Source organism: Hyperolius riggenbachi, chromosome 7 (genome assembly GCF_040937935.1).
Source record: "Hyperolius riggenbachi isolate aHypRig1 chromosome 7, aHypRig1.pri, whole genome shotgun sequence".
In the NCBI taxonomy this organism is placed as follows: Eukaryota; Metazoa; Chordata; class Amphibia; order Anura; family Hyperoliidae; genus Hyperolius; species Hyperolius riggenbachi.
In genome coordinates this window covers 73111017-73130124 of record NC_090652.1, presented here as the reverse complement: position 1 = coordinate 73130124, position 19108 = coordinate 73111017, and the positions used below count along the sequence as shown (strand labels likewise).

The 19108-nt window shown below is 50.8% G+C and overlaps 1 protein-coding gene across 2 annotated transcripts in view; it reads left to right on the top strand.

Moving 5' to 3' along the window:
* Window positions 1-5335: 5335 nt before the first annotated feature.
* BICDL2 (BICD family like cargo adaptor 2) overlaps window positions 5336-19108 on the top strand; it is a 78874-nt gene continuing 65101 nt past the window's right edge. The window contains exon 1 of one of the 2 annotated variants that reach the window (XM_068244082.1): window positions 5336-5542. The gene's annotated coding sequence lies outside the window, so the exon portion shown is untranslated. The remainder of the gene's footprint in view (window positions 5543-19108) is intronic. The other variant, XM_068244081.1, reaches the window with a different exon arrangement.

Below are 19108 nucleotides of genomic sequence, written 5' to 3'. Positions count from 1 at the left end.
ACATGTATTCGTACATTGCTATATGTGCGGCGTTGGTACTCCCATGGATTATAGAGCACCCTGAGGTGGCAGAGGAGACTTGGTATGATGTGTGGCTTCCAGATACTGTTTATCTGTACACTGCTCTATATGCCCAGTGTTGGTATGCAAATAGACTAGAGTAGCATCACTCTGTACATAAATCGCTTAACCACTTCACCCCAAAGGGGTTTTTTACCCTAATGGACAAGAGCAATCTTCACCTTTCAGTGCTCATCCCTTTCATTTGCCAATAGCTTAATCACTACTAATCACAATGAAATGATCTATATCTTGTTTTTTTCACCACCAATTCGGCTTTTTGGGGGTTGATATTTGTTTTCAGTAATTACTTTATTTTCTATGCATTTTAAAGGGAAAAAACAAGGGGGGGGGGGGGGAATGAAAAAATACACTTTCTCCAATTTCATCCCCTATAGTTTTAATATAAAAACTGCTACTGTGCATAAAACCCACACATTTTATCTGCCTATTTGTCCTGGTTATCACAAGATTTTAAATTATGTCCCTAGTACAAAGTATGGTGACAATATAGTATTTGGAAATAAAGGTGCATTTTTTCCTTTGGTGTTTTTTTTTTTCCCACTATCTTCACGTGCACGGGAATGCATGTGTGGGGACGCGCACAGCGGCAGCAGCAGCAGCACTGTCTGACAGATAAAAACGTCCTGGAGCCATTAAGAGGCTCTAGCAGGATGTTTTTATAAGTCAGCTTGTCATAAAGTGGTTAAGGTGGCCATACATCAGGCAACTTGGCAGCAGATCGACCAATTTAAGGCCGGAATTGGCTGCATGTATCGAATGGACATGCTGCAAGATGTATATCCGATATGCGATATGCTCAATCCGGCTAATTCTTCCCACGTTACCTGTGGGTGTCTCCTGCTGTCTCTGTCGTCGTCCTCACATACACGCGCCCCATATAGTTGTATTGCACGTGTGACGTCACACATGGTCGCGCTACGCTGTCAACCACGTGGGGCGTGTGTATGTGTGGAAAAATATGAAGGCAGCGGCATACAACAACAGGTAAAGTATTCATGCCGGGGGAACCGGGTGGGGGTTGGGGGAGTGGCCCTGGGGGCAATGAGGCGGCATCACAAGGCTGATTCCTGAAAGATTTCATGCTGAAATTGATCAGGAATTGGCCTGCAGTTTATGGCGCCCTACAGATCTCTGATCAGATTGGAGAGAACCCCGTACAGAGGAGACTTGGTATAATATCTGGCTTCCACATACTGTATATCTGTACGTTGCTTTACATGGTCAGTGTTGGTACTCCATAGATTTGAGTAGAATCGCACTGTATATGGCTGGCTTAGTGTGATCTGTGGCTTCCACATAGATTTGTGAAGCGCTTTATGTGCACGGTAATGGTACTCCCATAGATTGGAGTAGAGTCACACTGTACATGGCTGGCTTAGTGTGATCTGTGGCTTCCACATAGATTTGTGCAGTGCTTGGTGTGCACGGTGATGGTACTCTCATAGATTGGAGTTGGAGAGCACTGTACAGAGGAGTATTGACCTCCAGATATATTTTACATTGCTATACATGCCAAGTGTTGCTCTTCCCATAGATTTCAGTAACAGCACATCATAAAATTGAGGTGTGGTGTGTGTGGCCTCTGCATATATGTTTACATTGCTATAGATATGCATTGTTTGTACTTCCATAGATAAGTGTAGGAGTGGACTGTACAGAGGACGGCTTGTTGTGTTGTGTGGCCTCTACATACATATGTACATTAACAGTGCAGTTTCTAGGCTAAAATGCACCAAGGGCGAGGATGTAAAAATTGGGCCCCCCCCCCCCCCCCCCCCCCCGGAGCAAGGTATGGGTGCCCGCAGTATAGGTTAGCCAGGTCTAGTTTCACTTAGTATAGGTCCCCCCAGTATAGGTAGCCAAGAATAGGTACCCCAGTATAGGTAGCCAGGCATAGGTGAGCCAGTATAGTTGCCCCCGCTATAGGTTAGCCAGGTAGGTGCCTCCAGTATAGGTAGCCAGTATAGTTGCCCCCAGTATAGGTTAGATAGGCAGGCGCCCCCGGTATAAGTTAGATAGGTAGGTGCCCCAGTACAGGTTAGCTAGGTGGGTGCCTCTAATATAGGTAGCCAGAATAGTTGCCCCCAGCATAGGTTAGATAGGTAGGTGCCCCCAGTATAGGTCATTTAGGTAGGTGTCTCCAATATAGGTAGCCAGTATAGTTGTCACCTGTATAGGCTAGCTAGGTAGGTAGGTGCCCCCAATACAGGTTAGATAAGTGCCCCCAGTATAGGTTAGATAGGTAGCTGCCTCCCAGTATAGGTTAGATAGGTAGGTTCCCCTCAGTATACGTTAGATAGGTAGGTGCTCCCCAGTATAGGTTAGATTAGGTAGCTGCCCCCCCTTCCAGTATAGGCTAGATTAGACAGGTGCCCCCCAGTATAGGTTAGATAGGTAGCTGCCCCCAGCATAGGTTAGATTAGGTAGGTGCCCCCCAGCATAGGTTAGATAGGTAGCTGCCCCCCAGTGTAGGTTAGATAGGTAGCTGCCCCCCAGTGTAGGTTAGATTAGGTAGGTGCCCCCCAGTATAGGTTAGATAGGTAGTTGCCCCCCAGTGTAGGTTAGATTAGGTAAGTGCCCCCCAGTATAGGTTAGATTAGGTAGCTGCCCCCCAGCGTAGGTTAGATTAGGTAGGTGCCCCCCAGGATAGGTAGCTGCCCCCCAGTGTTGGTTAGATAGGTAGCTGCCCCCCAGTGTAGGTTAGATTAGGTAGCTGCCCCCCAGCGTAGGTTAGATTAGGTAGGTGCCCCCCAGGAAAGGTTAGATAGGTAGCTGCCCCCCAGCGTAGGTTAGATTAGGTAGGTGCCCCCCAGGATAGGTTAGATAGGTAGCTGCCCCCCAGCATAGGTTAGATTAGGTAGGTGCCCCCCAGGATAGGTTAGATAGGTAGGTGCCCCCCAGGATAGGTTAGATTAGGTAGGTGCCCCCCAGGATAGGTTAGATAGGTAGCTGCCCCCCAGCGTAGGTTAGATTAGGTAGGTGCCCCCCAGGATAGGTTAGATAGGTAGCTGTCCCCCATAATGGAGGGGGGAAGCACCGTAGCCGCGGGGAGGGCAACCCGACCTCTCCCTCCCTCTCCCGGGCCGTGCTCCCCCCTCAGATATATAGTGAGCAGCAGCCAGGGAGGGAGCGCTGTATACAACATACCTCCCTGGCTCCAAGCGCTGCTCTCTCGTCGCCGGTCTTCTCCCGTCTGCCTACACGCGTATACATACGCTGCTTCCGGCTAAACAGGAAGCAGCGTGTGTATAAGCGTGTATGCAGAGAGAAGAAGACCGGCGGCGAGAGAGCAGCGCTTGGAGCCAGGGAGGTATGTTGTATACAGCGCTCCCTCCCTGGCTGCTGCTGCTCACTATATATCTGAGGGGGGACCACGGAGGGCGGCCCGGGAGAGGGAGGGAGAGGTCGGGTTGCCCTCCCCGCGGCTACGGTGCTTCCCCCCCTCCATTACAGCGCCCCCCTCCCAACAGCGCCCCGGGCGGTGGCACGCCCCGCACGGGGCTAGAAACGGGCATGTACATTAATGCCTGGTACACACCATGCAATTTCCAGTCAGATATATGGGTCGAATAGATAATTTCACACAGGTCCAATCTGATTTCCGATTGTTTTTCTGATCGATTTGCATAGAAGTGATCAGAAAACCAATCAAATCTGTTGAAAATTATCTATTGACCCATATATCTGATGAGAAATTGCATGGTGTATACCAGGCATAACTGTTAGACTGCCTTAAAGTGTAACTGTCGGGCATAAAATCAAAAATCAATTCTTTATTTTTATCTGGTAAACAAGTAATAAGTATGCTAACCAGACAACCAAAAGTTAAAATCTCTATTACTTTTCTTGTTTATAAATGATCATTCCCCAGTTTACCTGACTCTTATTTGGTATGTTGCCACACAAAGGAAGTTGCAGGGCCTGCTGGGTTGTCTTTTTTTGCTTCTTTATTTCCCTCAGACTAAACTCATGTACAGAAGCACAAAAGGACAACCCAGCATGCCTTGCAACTTCCTTTGTGCGGCAGCGTACCAGATAAGAGTCAGGTAAACTGGGGAATGATCATTTATAAACAAGAAAAGTAACTTGTTTACCAGATAAAAATAAAGAATTGATTTTTGATTTTCTACCCGACAGTTACACATACATCAGATGACTTGGCGGCTGATCGACCATTCAATTTGATTATTATAATCGAATTAGATGAAAATCGCTGCCGCCAAGAGCATGCCCGATCAACGATGCGACCAATTTCGGGCCGAAATTGTTCACATGAATCGGTTGGACATGCTGCAAGATGTAGGGCCAACTTGAGCGATTGGGTGTGTGGCGATAACGGTAAGCGATATCGGGGCAACCTGCAAACATGACGAAACTCCTGAGGCTGTAACACCCCCACCGTAAAAACTTGTGCTGTTTTTATGGTGTAGAAGTTTTGAAAACAGGATTTTAGTCTTAGGCTGGTTTCACACTACAAATTGCCTCACACCGCCACAAACAGGCCTTCAGGGAACACTGCGTTATTACACGGTGTTCACTGTCTGGCATGCGTCCAAAAAGGAAGTGACGCGTGCTTGTGGTCACTTCCTGTTTCGGTTATGTGGAAGTGCGCGGAAACGTATTGTAAAAATACACTTCCACTCATGCACGCCACGACGTCGCAACGCCAACGTGTTTAAAGAACCATGCATTGCCATAGACTACAATGATTTCAGAGCCGCCGCAGGAGCTGCATGGTAAAGTGGGTAAGTTCTAGCGTTAAATCTGGCACTTCCCCATAGACTTTCATTAGGCTGCGGTAGCAGTGCGACAATTTGCCGCATTGCGCCAGTGTGAAAGGACCCTGAGGAAGGCTGCACAGCCGAACGCTCTCTTACTCTTAATCTTTTAAGTTAGCCAATAAATGGTATCATCCTGATTCAAAACCTCTTGCTTGTACTGATGGCTATCACAGTACAACGCACTACTGCTACTTTTTATGGGGAATGTCACTTGATTCACATTTTATCAAACCTGACCATCAGTTTTTGAAGTTCTATTCTTATTCTGTTCAGGACTGAACGTGCTCATGATAAAGTTTAGATTCTGAGAGGAAAATGTTCACCTTTGCACAGCTTGCTTCCTGTTCAGTTCTCCTTGGAATGTAGTCTCAGGAGGTTTGACTAGTGACGGCTCTGGGCTGGGAGTTGGGTGCGCAGGTGCCCTCTAGCTGCCGTGTCGCAGGTGACAGGTTACTGGGAGAATGTACAGGGAGGGAGCAGAATAGTCTGTGCTCTCCTCCCTCAGTAACCACACCTGTCCTCTGCTTGTGTTCCAGGGGAGGAGGAAGGAGCCTGGGACAGCGAGACGCAGCCTCTCACCTGATTCCCGGAGGGAGATGACCCTGTTTAGTGCCTGACTGCAGGTGAGAGCGCCACGGACCCCCTACCCATTCCTGGGACTTAACAGCGGGGATTAGGTGCTTAGTGCTAATACCGTAGAGTTATCGTCTGTTGTTTTCTGTTACCTGGAGACAGTGCTGTGTATACACTGCCATATGTGTGCTGACTGCCGAGCTCATATCCATCCTCAGTGACAGTGCTGTGTATACACTGACTGACGGTGCTGTATGTGCACTAACTGCTGACTGTCTGAGCTCATATCAGTCCTCAGTGACAGTGCTGTGTATACTCTGACTGACAGTGCTCTATGTGCACTAACTGCTGACTATAAGAGCTCATATCAGTCTTCAGCACTTGTGTTACCTGTGGACAGTGCTGTGTATACTGACGGTGCTGTATGCGCACTGCCTGCTGACTGTCTGAGCTCATATCAGTCCTCAGTGACAGTGCTGTGTATACACTGACTGACGGTGCTGTATGTGCACTAACTGCTGACTATAAGAGCTCATATCAGTCCTCAGTGCTTGTGTTACCTGTTGACAGTGCTGTGTATACTGACAGTGCTGTATGTGCACTGCCTGCTGACTGTCAGAGCTCATATCAGTCCTCAGTGCTTGTGTTACCTTGTTACAGTGCTATGTATACTGATAGTGCTGTATGTGCCCTACCTGCTGACTATCAGAGCTCTCTCAGCCTGTAGAATAAAATATGTACAGTGATATCCGAAGTCAGCATGCTACATCCATATCAGGTCTCCGGCAGTAGCTTGTACTTCCTGGCGACTGTGCTGTAAATAAACTGACCAAGAGTGCTATCTGTGTACTGCGAGTCTCCTATCAGAGTTTAGATCAGTCCTCGGTGCCAAACAGCTTGTATTGCCTGGTAACAGTGCTGTGTATACACTGACTGATGGTGCCATGTGTGTACTACCTGCTGACTATCAGAGCTCTCTGGCTGTGGAATACAGTGTTGGCAAACATGTCAGTCATCGGAGGCAATAAATACGACTGGCACTAAACAGCAATGTGTGATGAACCAGTGGTTGCTTTTCAGCGAGTGTTTAGAGGACCATTGCACAGTACCCCTGATCTCCCCCCCCCCCACAAAAAAAAAATGACTAAAGCCCATGGTGGGCTAGATTACCTTTGCAGAAGCTTGCTGCTCGTTGTCCTTAGGGTCCCCGCTCCCCGGGATGGTGTTAGTACCAATGGGGCTCCTAGGAAAAACTAACCGAGGGGCCCCCCAATACATACCCCCAACCAAAAAGTGGCAGTAGGGGCCCTTTGTTGCCGCTAAATTTGCCCCAGGGTCCTGAGCCTGGTGCTGACAACCCCCTGATCATCCCCTAACTTAACTGTGCTCCTTGGGGCCCCTCCAGAATCTTTGTCAGTAGAGTCTGTGCTGGTGGGCTCTGGGGCCATTGCCCCTTTGTTAGTGCCACCCCTGCCTCCCCTTTCCCAGTACCCAGTGGTCTTCCTATTTGATAGAATCCTCCAGTCGGATATGAATACCAGGAAGCTACCTCTAGTGATGGAGCGTGAAGTGGAACTGCCTAGGCACAAGTTCCAAACTGCGCAAGAGCAGAGAAGCACTTTCTTTTACTTTGCAGCCGCAGTTCGAAATTTGCATCTGCCTACTTCTGAATAGCTTTGCACCACTTGGCAAAACTTCCAGGTGGCTACCGAGTTCGGGAAAGGGGGGGGGGGGAGATAAAAAGTACCCCGGATTAGGGGTACGTTAAGGGAATTTCCCTATATTTCAGTGTGTCCCCATTCTGCAGACAGACGCCTTGAAGAAGGGGGACCCTGCGTGGCCCTCGAAACAATTGTTTTTTACCTTTGTGGGAACGTATGGCTCAATAAAAGAGCGTGAACTATGCTACATCGGTGTGCTGATACATTTGTCCACCATTCTGCAGACAGACTTGTCTTAGACCATTATTTGCCTTGATCATGATCTTGAAACGTTGGCTTCATGGTGTATGTCTGCAGTCCCAGTAGAATTTATTAGCTTGGAGGAGGAGCTCTGGCATCATCCACCTCAGTTAACCCGGGTTCTATCCACTTCTATCTTGGCTTCATCACAGAGTGTGTGAGGTATACTTATTCCAGTCATCAGTGCCAGTCTGCAGCCGCAAAAGCAAATCATTTTTTGGAATGTGTAACAAGTAGATCAAACATGGCACATGGCACAAGTCTAGTATTTCCCTCCACGTAACTTGGTGGTCGGGCGGTGTGATGAATAGATGGACAGCTTTGTGCCAGGTAAGAGTGGCAGAAGGGATTCAAAGTTGGTACGAAACTGTAGGTGGGATTGATTGAAGGTCCCCATATAATTCATAGTGATCTAATTACCACGTATGAGTCTATCTAATGCTAATGTTGGGGTCTTTGCCTCATGCATTGTACTATAGAGAAGAGGTTATTGGCTGTGTATAACAGAAGGGTGATTGGTGGAAAGGTTTTGGTGGTTACTCTGTGGTAGTGATCACACTGCACTGTGGTTGTGTCCTCAGGACCTGGTAGGGGAGGAATGTGGAAATATTAGAGAAAATTAGGCTGAAGAGGGTGACGGCATCTGTGTGGCATGCATATAACAATAATAATAGCGGTAATCATAATAACCAGAGTATTATGGGCTCTACTGGAAGGATCAGAGAGGTGACCTCATTAAACCTGGGTGGTTCTGTGCATCCAGCACACACACTCGGATACTTCAAGGTTTCCTCCACCCCGAGCTGCTACTTGAGAGTTTGCTGGATGAAAATACCTGGGAAATGTCATGGTTAAAAAAGTTAGATCTATGAGTAATCCTTAACACCCCCCTCCCCCCCCCCCCCCCCCCCCTTCCTTGTTGTGTACATGAATTGGCATTCCCATATGATCAAACACCAACTTGAGAATAGAGGGTAATGGTCAATTGAACAAATGTTATCTTGGTTCTATCCATATCAGGCTCTACTTTCAGTTGTCACATAAGAAATAAAGGTGACATTACCAGCTTACATGTAATTAAGGTGATGGGAAATTTGGGAGCAGGGTAAAGCTGAAAAAAACACTCACCCTACTCTTGCATAAGTTCTGGCAGCATTAATTGCTATTCCCCCTATGGGCTGCCATGGACTCCAGTGTAACACTCAGAGCCCTTTCAAACTGGTACTGTTGGTCATTTTACTGCAACTTACCGCTACGCTAATGAAAGCCTAAGGGTGCTTTCATGCAGCGTGCGGTGCGCCGGAAGTTTCCAATCTACAGCGCGCTCATACCAACGTTACCGCGCGACCTCTGCGACAACGTGCGGTCGTGTAAGTCTATGGTGACGCAGGGTTTTCCAAGATGTTGGCGTTGCGGCGCGCATGCGCAGAAGCGTATTTTTACAATGCACTTCTGTATCTGCAAGCGAGCGTCACTTTCTATTTGGATCCCGGCCAGAAGGGGATTACCGCATACTAACGCGGTAATCCCCGAACGCCTGATTTTGGCAATGCAATGCAGCCCCCGGGCTGCACCTCAACGCTGCCACCAATACACAAGCCGGCCTCACTCAGCTACCAGTTACTGCTGGCAGCTGAATTATGCTGTTTCTGTCTTTTGACGGCACCCAAATTACTGACTGTGCGCCGCCATTGCCATAATTCACAATGTGGCCTATGGCTGCGCCCAAATTTCCAGTGCTGTTTTTGCCCGTTTCGACATTACCGTGCCTGTCGGTAAAGCCAATACTGGTGACCTTGAACTACCATTTTCAGGAGTTGTTATACCTCTACCAGAATATGCGGCAGCTAAACTCTTGTCCTCATGATTACAAAGGCTTGATTGTAGCCATGCATTTATGCATATGGACACATCAGACAAGTTGTGGTCTCTGAACCACATCTCAGGTCTGGATGAGCATAAATGGTCTTCCGGTCTTCTGGATTTCATATTTATGGTCACTTAAGATAAGAGGTAGTCACTGGACCACCTTCTCAGGTGTATGGACGCCTCTATGTGGGATGGTATGAAGAATCTTCCTATCACCTGTGCCTGTACACCTGGCCTGGATTACATGTTTATGGTCACATAAGATAAGAGGTAGTCAATGGACCATCTTTTAAGGATGTGAAGAGACCACCATTTGGATGGTATGGAGTTGATGGAGCAGAGTGCTCTGTACACTCAGATAGGCACCTAGTATAACAAGTTAGAACTCTTTACTGAAGAAAAACATGTAGAGACAATTCATACAAAAACATCAGGTAATGCAGCATACTTACAACAGAGAGAATACACAAGAAATCAGTACCATAGAGATTATTGTATCACTCTACAGACAGTGTCTTCCCATCTCCTGTGCCTGTGGACATGTCAGTACCCAAGCAGGACTTGCTAAATCTGGGGCTCACCAGACAACAGCAGTGATTCACCTGACCTAAATAAGACTGTTACAAAACTCTGCACTAATAGGTGGCAGATGTCCTTGCCTATATTAGATCATAGTGAGGATTGCTAATAGATCTGTTAATTATATGAGTGACTTCCACTTGTCATAAATAATCCAGGATATACAGCATTTATCATTGTGAGTAGGGATGATGACATATATGCAAATTATTCTGAGCTGATGCAAATCCTTATGCAAATATATGCAGCTTGAAAATGGACCAATCAATTTAAACCTGGGTTTAAATTGATTGGTCCATTTTCAAACTGCATACATTTGCATAAAAATTTGCTTAATAACGTAACTATTTGCATCTCATTGATCATCCATAATATTGTGAGGGTGAGAGCACAAACGCAGTGTATGCAGGGAGTGACAGTGTGACATCAGTGTATGCAGGTAGTGACAGTGTGTCCTCAGTGTATGCAGGCAGTGACAGTGTGACATCAGTGTATGCAGGCGGCCAATGACCGTGTGTCTTCAGTGTATGCAGGCAGTGACAGTGTGACGTCAGTGTATGCAGGCGGCCAATGACCGTGTGTCCTCAGTGTATGCAGGCAGTGACAGTGTGACGTCAGTGTATGCAGGCGGCCAATGACAGTGTGTGACCTCAGTGTATGCAGGCGGCCAATGACAGTGTGTGACCTCAGTGTATGCAGGCAGTGACAGTGTGACGTCAGTGTATGCAGGCGGCCAATGACCGTGTGTGACCTCAGTGTATGCAGGCGGCCAATGACCGTGTGTGACCTCAGTGTATGCAGGCAGTGACAGTGTGACGTCAGTGTATGCAGGCAGTGACAGTGTGTCCTCAGTGTATGCAGGCAGTGACAGTGTGACCTCAGTGTATGCAGGCAGTGACAGTGTGACGTCAGTGTATGCAGGCGGCCAATGACCGTGTGTGACCTCAGTGTATGCAGGCAGTGACAGTGTGACGTCAGTGTATGCAGGCGGCCAATGACAGTGTGTGACCTCAGTGTATGCAGGCAGTGACAGTGTGACGTCAGTGTATGCAGGTGGCCAATGACCGTGTGTGACCTCAGTGTATGCAGGCAGTGACAGTGTGACGTCAGTGTATGCAGGCGGCCAATGACCGTGTGTGGCCTCAGTGTATGCAGGCAGTGACAGTGTGTCCTCAGTGTATGCAGGCGGCCAATGACCGTGTGTGACGTCAGTGTATGCAGGCGGCCAATGACCGTGTGTGACCTCAGTGTATGCAGGCAGTGACAGTGTGACCTCAGTGTATGCAGGCGGCCAATGACCGTGTGTGACGTCAGTGTATGCAGGCGGCCAATGACCGTGTGTGACCTCAGTGTATGCAGGCAGTGACAGTGTGACGTCAGTGTATGCAGGCGGCCAATGACCGTGTGTGGCCTCAGTGTATGCAGGCAGTGACAGTGTGACGTCAGTGTATACAGGCGGCCAATGACCGTGTGTGACCTCAGTATATGCAGGCGGCCAATGACAGTGTGTCCTCAGTGTATGCAGGCAGTGACAGTGTGACGTCAGTGTATGCAGGCGGCCAATGACCGTGTGTGACCTCAGTGTATGCAAGCAGTGACAGTGTGACGTCAGTGTATGCAGGCGGCCAATGACAGTGTGTGACCTCAGTGTATGCAGGCAGTGACAGTGTGTCCTCAGTGTATGCAGGCAGTGACAGTGTGACCTCAGTGTATGCAGGCAGTGACAGTGTGTCCTCAGTGTATGCAGGCAGTGACAGTGTGACCTCAGTGTATGCAGGCGGCCAATGACAGTGTGTGACCTCAGTGTATGCAGGCGGTGACAGTGTGACGTCAGTGTATGCAGGCAGTGACAGTGTGTCCTCAGTGTATGCAGGCAGTGACAGTGTGTCCTCAGTGTATGCAGGCGGCCAATGACAGTGTGTGACCTCAGTGTATGCAGGCGGTGACAGTGTGACCTCAGTGTATGCAGGCAGTGACAGTGTGTCCTCAGTGTATGCAGGCAGTGACAGTGTGACGTCAGTGTATGCAGGCGGCCAATGACAGTGTGTCCTCAGTGTATGCAGGCAGTGACAGTGTGACCTCAGTGTATGCAGGCAGTGACAGTGTGACCTCAGTGTATGCAGGCAGTGACAGTGTGACGTCAGTGTATGCAGGCGGCCAATGACCGTGTGTGACCTCAGTGTATGCAGGCAGTGACAGTGTGACGTCAGTGTATGCAGGCGGCCAATGACAGTGTGTCCTCAGTGTATGCAGGCGGCCAATGACAGTGTGTCCTCAGTGTATGCAGGCGGCCAATGACAGTGTGTGACCTCAGTGTATGCAGGCAGTGACAGTGTGACGTCAGTGTATGCAGGCAGCCAATGACCGTGTGTGACCTCAGTATATGCAGGCGGCCAATGACAGTGTGTCCTCAGTGTATGCAGGCGGCCAATGACCGTGTGTGACCTCAGTGTATGCAGGCAGTGACAGTGTGACGTCAGTGTATGCAGGCGGCCAATGACAGTGTGTCCTCAGTGTATGCAGGCAGTGACAGTGTGACGTCAGTGTATGCAGGCGGCCAATGACCGTGTGTGACCTCAGTGTATGCAGGCGGCCAATGACAGTGTGTCCTCAATGTATGCAGGCAGTGACAGTGTGACGTCAGTGTATGCAGGCGGCCAATGACCGTGTGTGACCTCAGTGTATGCAGGCGGCCAATGACAGTGTGTCCTCAGTGTATGCAGGCAGTGACAGTGTGACGTCAGTGTATGCAGGCAGTGACAGTGTGACGTCAGTGTATGCAGGCGGCCAATGACCGTGTGTGGCCTCAGTGTATGCAGGCGGTGACAGTGTGACGTCAGTGTATGCAGGCGGCCAATGACAGTGTGACGTCAGTGTATGCAGCCGGCCAATGACCGTGTGTCCTCAGTGTATGCAGCAGTGACAGTGTGACGTCAGTGTATGCAGGCGGCCAATGACCGTGTGTGACCTCAGTGTATGCAGGTGGCTAATGACAGTGTGTCCTCAGTGTATGCAGGCAGTGACAGTGTGACCTCAGTGTATGCAGGCGGCCAATGACCGTGTGTGACGTCAGTGTATGCAGGCGGCCAATGACCGTGTGTGACCTCAGTGTATGCAGGCAGTGACAGTGTGACGTCAGTGTATGCAGGCGGCCAATGACAGTGTGTGACCTCAGTGTATACAGGCAGTGACAGTGTAACGTCAGTGTATGCAGGCGGCCAATGATCGTGTGTGACCTCAGTGTATGCAGGCAGTGACAGTGTGACGTCAGTGTATGCAGGCGGCCAATGACAGTGTGTCCTCAGTGTATGCAGGCAGTGACAGTGTGACCTCAGTGTATGCAGGCAGTGACAGTGTGACCTCAGTGTATGCAGGCAGTGACAGTGTGACGTCAGTGTATGCAGGCGGCCAATGATCGTGTGTGACCTCAGTGTATGCAGGCAGTGACAATGTGACGTCAGTGTATGCAGGCGGCCAATGACAGTGTGTGACCTCAGTATATGCAGGCAGCCAATGACCATGTGTGACCTCAGTGTATGCAGGCGGCCAATGACAGTGTGTCCTCAGTGTATGCAGGCAGTGACAGTGTAACGTCAGTGTATGCAGGCGGCCAATGACCGTGTGTGACCTCAGTGTATGCAGGCAGTGACAGTGTGTCCTCAGTGTATGCAGGCAGTGACAGTGTGTGACCTCAGTGTATGCAGGCGGCCAATGACAGTGTGTGTCCTCAGTGTATGCAGCAGTGACAGTGTGACGTCAGTGTATGCAGGCAGTGACAGTGTGTCCTCAGTGTATGCAGGCGGCCAATGACCGTGTGTGACCTCAGTGTATGCAGGCAGTGACAGTGTGACGTCAGTGTATGCAGGCAGCCAATGACCGTGTGTGACCTCAGTATATGCAGGCGGCCAATGACAGTGTGTCCTCAGTGTATGCAGGCGGCCAATGACCGTGTGTGACCTCAGTCTATGCAGGCAGTGACAGTGTGACGTCAGTGTATGCAGGCGGCCAATGACAGTGTGTCCTCAGTGTATGCAGGCAGTGACAGTGTGACGTCAGTGTATGCAGGAGGCCAATGACCGTGTGTGACCTCAGTGTATGCAGGCGGCCAATGACAGTGTGTCCTCAATGTATGCAGGCAGTGACAGTGTGACGTCAGTGTATGCAGGCGGCCAATGACCGTGTGTGACCTCAGTGTATGCAGGCGGCCAATGACAGTGTGTCCTCAGTGTATGCAGGCAGTGACAGTGTGACGTCAGTGTATGCAGGCAGTGACAGTGTGACGTCAGTGTATGCAGGCGGCCAATGACCGTGTGTGGCCTCAGTGTATGCAGGCGGTGACAGTGTGACGTCAGTGTATGCAGGCGGCCAATGACAGTGTGACGTCAGTGTATGCAGCCGGCCAATGACCGTGTGTCCTCAGTGTATGCAGCAGTGACAGTGTGACGTCAGTGTATGCAGGCGGCCAATGACCGTGTGTGACCTCAGTGTATGCAGGCGGCCAATGACCGTGTGTGACCTCAGTGTATGCAGGCAGTGACAGTGTGACCTCAGTGTATGCAGGCGGCCAATGACCGTGTGTGACGTCAGTGTATGCAGGCGGCCAATGACCGTGTGTGACCTCAGTGTATGCAGGCAGTGACAGTGTGACGTCAGTGTATGCAGGCGGCCAATGACAGTGTGTGACCTCAGTGTATACAGGCAGTGACAGTGTAACGTCAGTGTATGCAGGCGGCCAATGATCGTGTGTGACCTCAGTGTATGCAGGCAGTGACAGTGTGACGTCAGTGTATGCAGGCGGCCAATGACAGTGTGTCCTCAGTGTATGCAGGCAGTGACAGTGTGACCTCAGTGTATGCAGGCAGTGACAGTGTGACGTCAGTGTATGCAGGCGGCCAATGATCGTGTGTGACCTCAGTGTATGCAGGCAGTGACAATGTGACGTCAGTGTATGCAGGCGGCCAATGACAGTGTGTGACCTCAGTATATGCAGGCAGCCAATGACCGTGTGTGACGTCAGTGTATGCAGGCGGCCAATGACCGTGTGTGACCTCAGTGTATGCAGGCAGTGACAGTGTGACGTCAGTGTATGCAGGCGGCCAATGACAGTGTGTGACCTCAGTGTATACAGGCAGTGACAGTGTAACGTCAGTGTATGCAGGCGGCCAATGATCGTGTGTGACCTCAGTGTATGCAGGCAGTGACAGTGTGACGTCAGTGTATGCAGGCGGCCAATGACAGTGTGTCCTCAGTGTATGCAGGCAGTGACAGTGTGACCTCAGTGTATGCAGGCAGTGACAGTGTGACGTCAGTGTATGCAGGCGGCCAATGATCGTGTGACCTCAGTGTATGCAGGCAGTGACAATGTGACGTCAGTGTATGCAGGCGGCCAATGACAGTGTGTGACCTCAGTATATGCAGGCAGCCAATGACCGTGTGTGACCTCAGTGTATGCAGGCGGCCAATGACTGTGTGTCCTCAGTGTATGCAGGCAGTGACAGTGTGACGTCAGTGTATGCAGGCGGCCAATGACCGTGTGTGACCTCAGTGTATGCAGGCAGTGACAGTGTGACCTCAGTGTATGCAGGCAGTGACAGTGTGACGTCAGTGTATGCAGGCGGCCAATGATCGTGTGTGTCCTCAGTGTATGCAGGCAGTGACAGTGTAACGTCAGTGTATGCAGGCGGCCAATGACGGTGTGTGACCTCAGTATATGCAGGCGGCCAATGACCGTGTGTGACCTCAGTGTATGCAGGCGGCCAATGACAGTGTGTCCTCAGTGTATGCAGGCAGTGACAGTGTGACGTCAGTGTATGCAGGCAGTGACAGTGTGACGTCAGTGTATGCAGGCGGCCAATGACCGTGTGTGGCCTCAGTGTATGCAGGCGGTGACAGTGTGACGTCAGTGTATGCAGGCGGCCAATGACAGTGTGACGTCAGTGTATGCAGCCGGCCAATGACCGTGTGTCCTCAGTGTATGCAGGCAGTGACAGTGTGACGTCAGTGTATGCAGGCAGTGACAGTGTGACGTCAGTGTATGCAGGCGGCCAATGACCGTGTGTGGCCTCAGTGTATGCAGGCGGTGACAGTGTGACGTCAGTGTATGCAGGCGGCCAATGACAGTGTGACGTCAGTGTATGCAGCCGGCCAATGACCGTGTGTCCTCAGTGTATGCAGGCAGTGACAGTGTGACGTCAGTGTATGCAGGCGGCCAATGACAGTGTGTGACCTCAGTGTATACAGGCAGTGACAGTGTAACGTCAGTGTATGCAGGCGGCCAATGATCGTGTGTGACCTCAGTGTATGCAGGCAGTGACAGTGTGACGTCAGTGTATGCAGACGGCCAATGACAGTGTGTCCTCAGTGTATGCAGGCAGTGACAGTGTGACCTCAGTGTATGCAGGCAGTGACAGTGTGACGTCAGTGTATGCAGGCGGCCAATGATCGTGTGACCTCAGTGTATGCAGGCAGTGACAATGTGACGTCAGTGTATGCAGGCGGCCAATGACAGTGTGTGACCTCAGTATATGCAGGCAGCCAATGACCGTGTGTGACCTCAGTGTATGCAGGCGGCCAATGACTGTGTGTCCTCAGTGTATGCAGGCAGTGACAGTGTGACGTCAGTGTATGCAGGCGGCCAATGACCGTGTGTGACCTCAGTGTATGCAGGCAGTGACAGTGTGACCTCAGTGTATGCAGGCAGTGACAGTGTGACGTCAGTGTATGCAGGCGGCCAATGATCGTGTGTGTCCTCAGTGTATGCAGGCAGTGACAGTGTAACGTCAGTGTATGCAGGCGGCCAATGACGGTGTGTGACCTCAGTATATGCAGGCGGCCAATGACCGTGTGTGACCTCAGTGTATGCAGGCGGCCAATGACAGTGTGTCCTCAGTGTATGCAGGCAGTGACAGTGTGACGTCAGTGTATGCAGGCAGTGACAGTGTGACGTCAGTGTATGCAGGCGGCCAATGACCGTGTGTGGCCTCAGTGTATGCAGGCGGTGACAGTGTGACGTCAGTGTATGCAGGCGGCCAATGACAGTGTGACGTCAGTGTATGCAGCCGGCCAATGACCGTGTGTCCTCAGTGTATGCAGCAGTGACAGTGTGACGTCAGTGTATGCAGGCGGCCAATGACCGTGTGTGACCTCAGTGTATGCAGGTGGCTAATGACAGTGTGTCCTCAGTGTATGCAGGCAGTGACAGTGTGACCTCAGTGTATGCAGGCGGCCAATGACCGTGTGTGACGTCAGTGTATGCAGGCGGCCAATGACCGTGTGTGACCTCAGTGTATGCAGGCAGTGACAGTGTGACGTCAGTGTATGCAGGCGGCCAATGACAGTGTGTGACCTCAGTGTATACAGGCAGTGACAGTGTAACGTCAGTGTATGCAGGCGGCCAATGATCGTGTGTGACCTCAGTGTATGCAGGCAGTGACAGTGTGACGTCAGTGTATGCAGGCAGTGACAGTGTGACGTCAGTGTATGCAGGCGGCCAATGATCGTGTGTGACCTCAGTGTATGCAGGCAGTGACAATGTGACGTCAGTGTATGCAGGCGGCCAATGACAGTGTGTGACCTCAGTATATGCAGGCAGCCAATGACCGTGTGTGACCTCAGTGTATGCAGGCGGCCAATGACAGTGTGTCCTCAGTGTATGCAGGCAGTGACAGTGTAACGTCAGTGTATGCAGGCGGCCAATGACCGTGTGTGACCTCAGTATATGCAGGCAGCCAATGACCGTGTGTGACCTCAGTGTATGCAGGCGGCCAATGACAGTGTGTCCTCAGTGTATGCAGGCAGTGACAGTGTGACGTCAGTGTATGCAGGCGGCCAATGACCGTGTGTGACCTCAGTGTATGCAGGCAGTGACAGTGTGTCCTCAGTGTATGCAGGCAGTGACAGTGTGTGACCTCAGTGTATGCAGGCGGCCAATGACAGTGTGTGTCCTCAGTGTATGCAGCAGTGACAGTGTGACGTCAGTGTATGCAGGCAGTGACAGTGTGTCCTCAGTGTATGCAGGCGGCCAATGACCGTGTGTGACCTCAGTGTATGCAGGCAGTGACAGTGTGACGTCAGTGTATGCAGGCAGCCAATGACCGTGTGTGACCTCAGTATATGCAGGCGGCCAATGACAGTGTGTCCTCAGTGTATGCAGGCGGCCAATGACCGTGTGTGACCTCAGTCTATGCAGGCAGTGACAGTGTGACGTCAGTGTATGCAGGTGGCCAATGACAGTGTGTCCTCAGTGTATGCAGGCAGTGACAGTGTGACGTCAGTGTATGCAGGAGGCCAATGACCGTGTGTGACCTCAGTGTATGCAGGCGGCCAATGACAGTGTGTCCTCAATGTATGCAGGCAGTGACAGTGTGACGTCAGTGTATGCAGGCGGCCAATGACCGTGTGTGACCTCAGTGTATGCAGGCGGCCAATGACAGTGTGTCCTCAGTGTATGCAGGCAGTGACAGTGTGACGTCAGTGTATGCAGGCAGTGACAGTGTGACGTCAGTGTATGCAGGCGGCCAATGACCGTGTGTGGCCTCAGTGTATGCAGGCGGTGACAGTGTGACGTCAGTGTATGCAGGCGGCCAATGACAGTGTGACGTCAGTGTATGCAGCCGGCCAATGACCGTGTGTCCTCAGTGTATGCAGCAGTGACAGTGTGACGTCAGTGTATGCAGGCGGCCAATGACCGTGTGTGACCTCAGTGTATGCAGGCGGCCAATGACCGTGTGTGACCTCAGTGTATGCAGGCAGTGACAGTGTGACCTCAGTGTATGCAGGCGGCCAATGACCGTGTGTGACGTCAGTGTATGCAGGCGGCCAATGACCGTGTGTGACCTCAGTGTATGCAGGCAGTGACAGTGTGACGTCAGTGTATGCAGGCGGCCAATGACAGTGTGTGACCTCAGTGTATACAGGCAGTGACAGTGTAACGTCAGTGTATGCAGGCGGCCAATGATCGTGTGTGACCTCAGTGTATGCAGGCAGTGACAGTGTGACGTCAGTGTATGCAGGCGGCCAATGACAGTGTGTCCTCAGTGTATGCAGGCAGTGACAGTGTGACCTCAGTGTATGCAGGCAGTGACAGTGTGACGTCAGTGTATGCAGGCGGCCAATGATCGTGTGTGACCTCAGTGTATGCAGGCAGTGACAATGTGACGTCAGTGTATGCAGGCGGCCAATGACAGTGTGTGACCTCAGTATATGCAGGCAGCCAATGACCGTGTGTGACGTCAGTGTATGCAGGCGGCCAATGACCGTGTG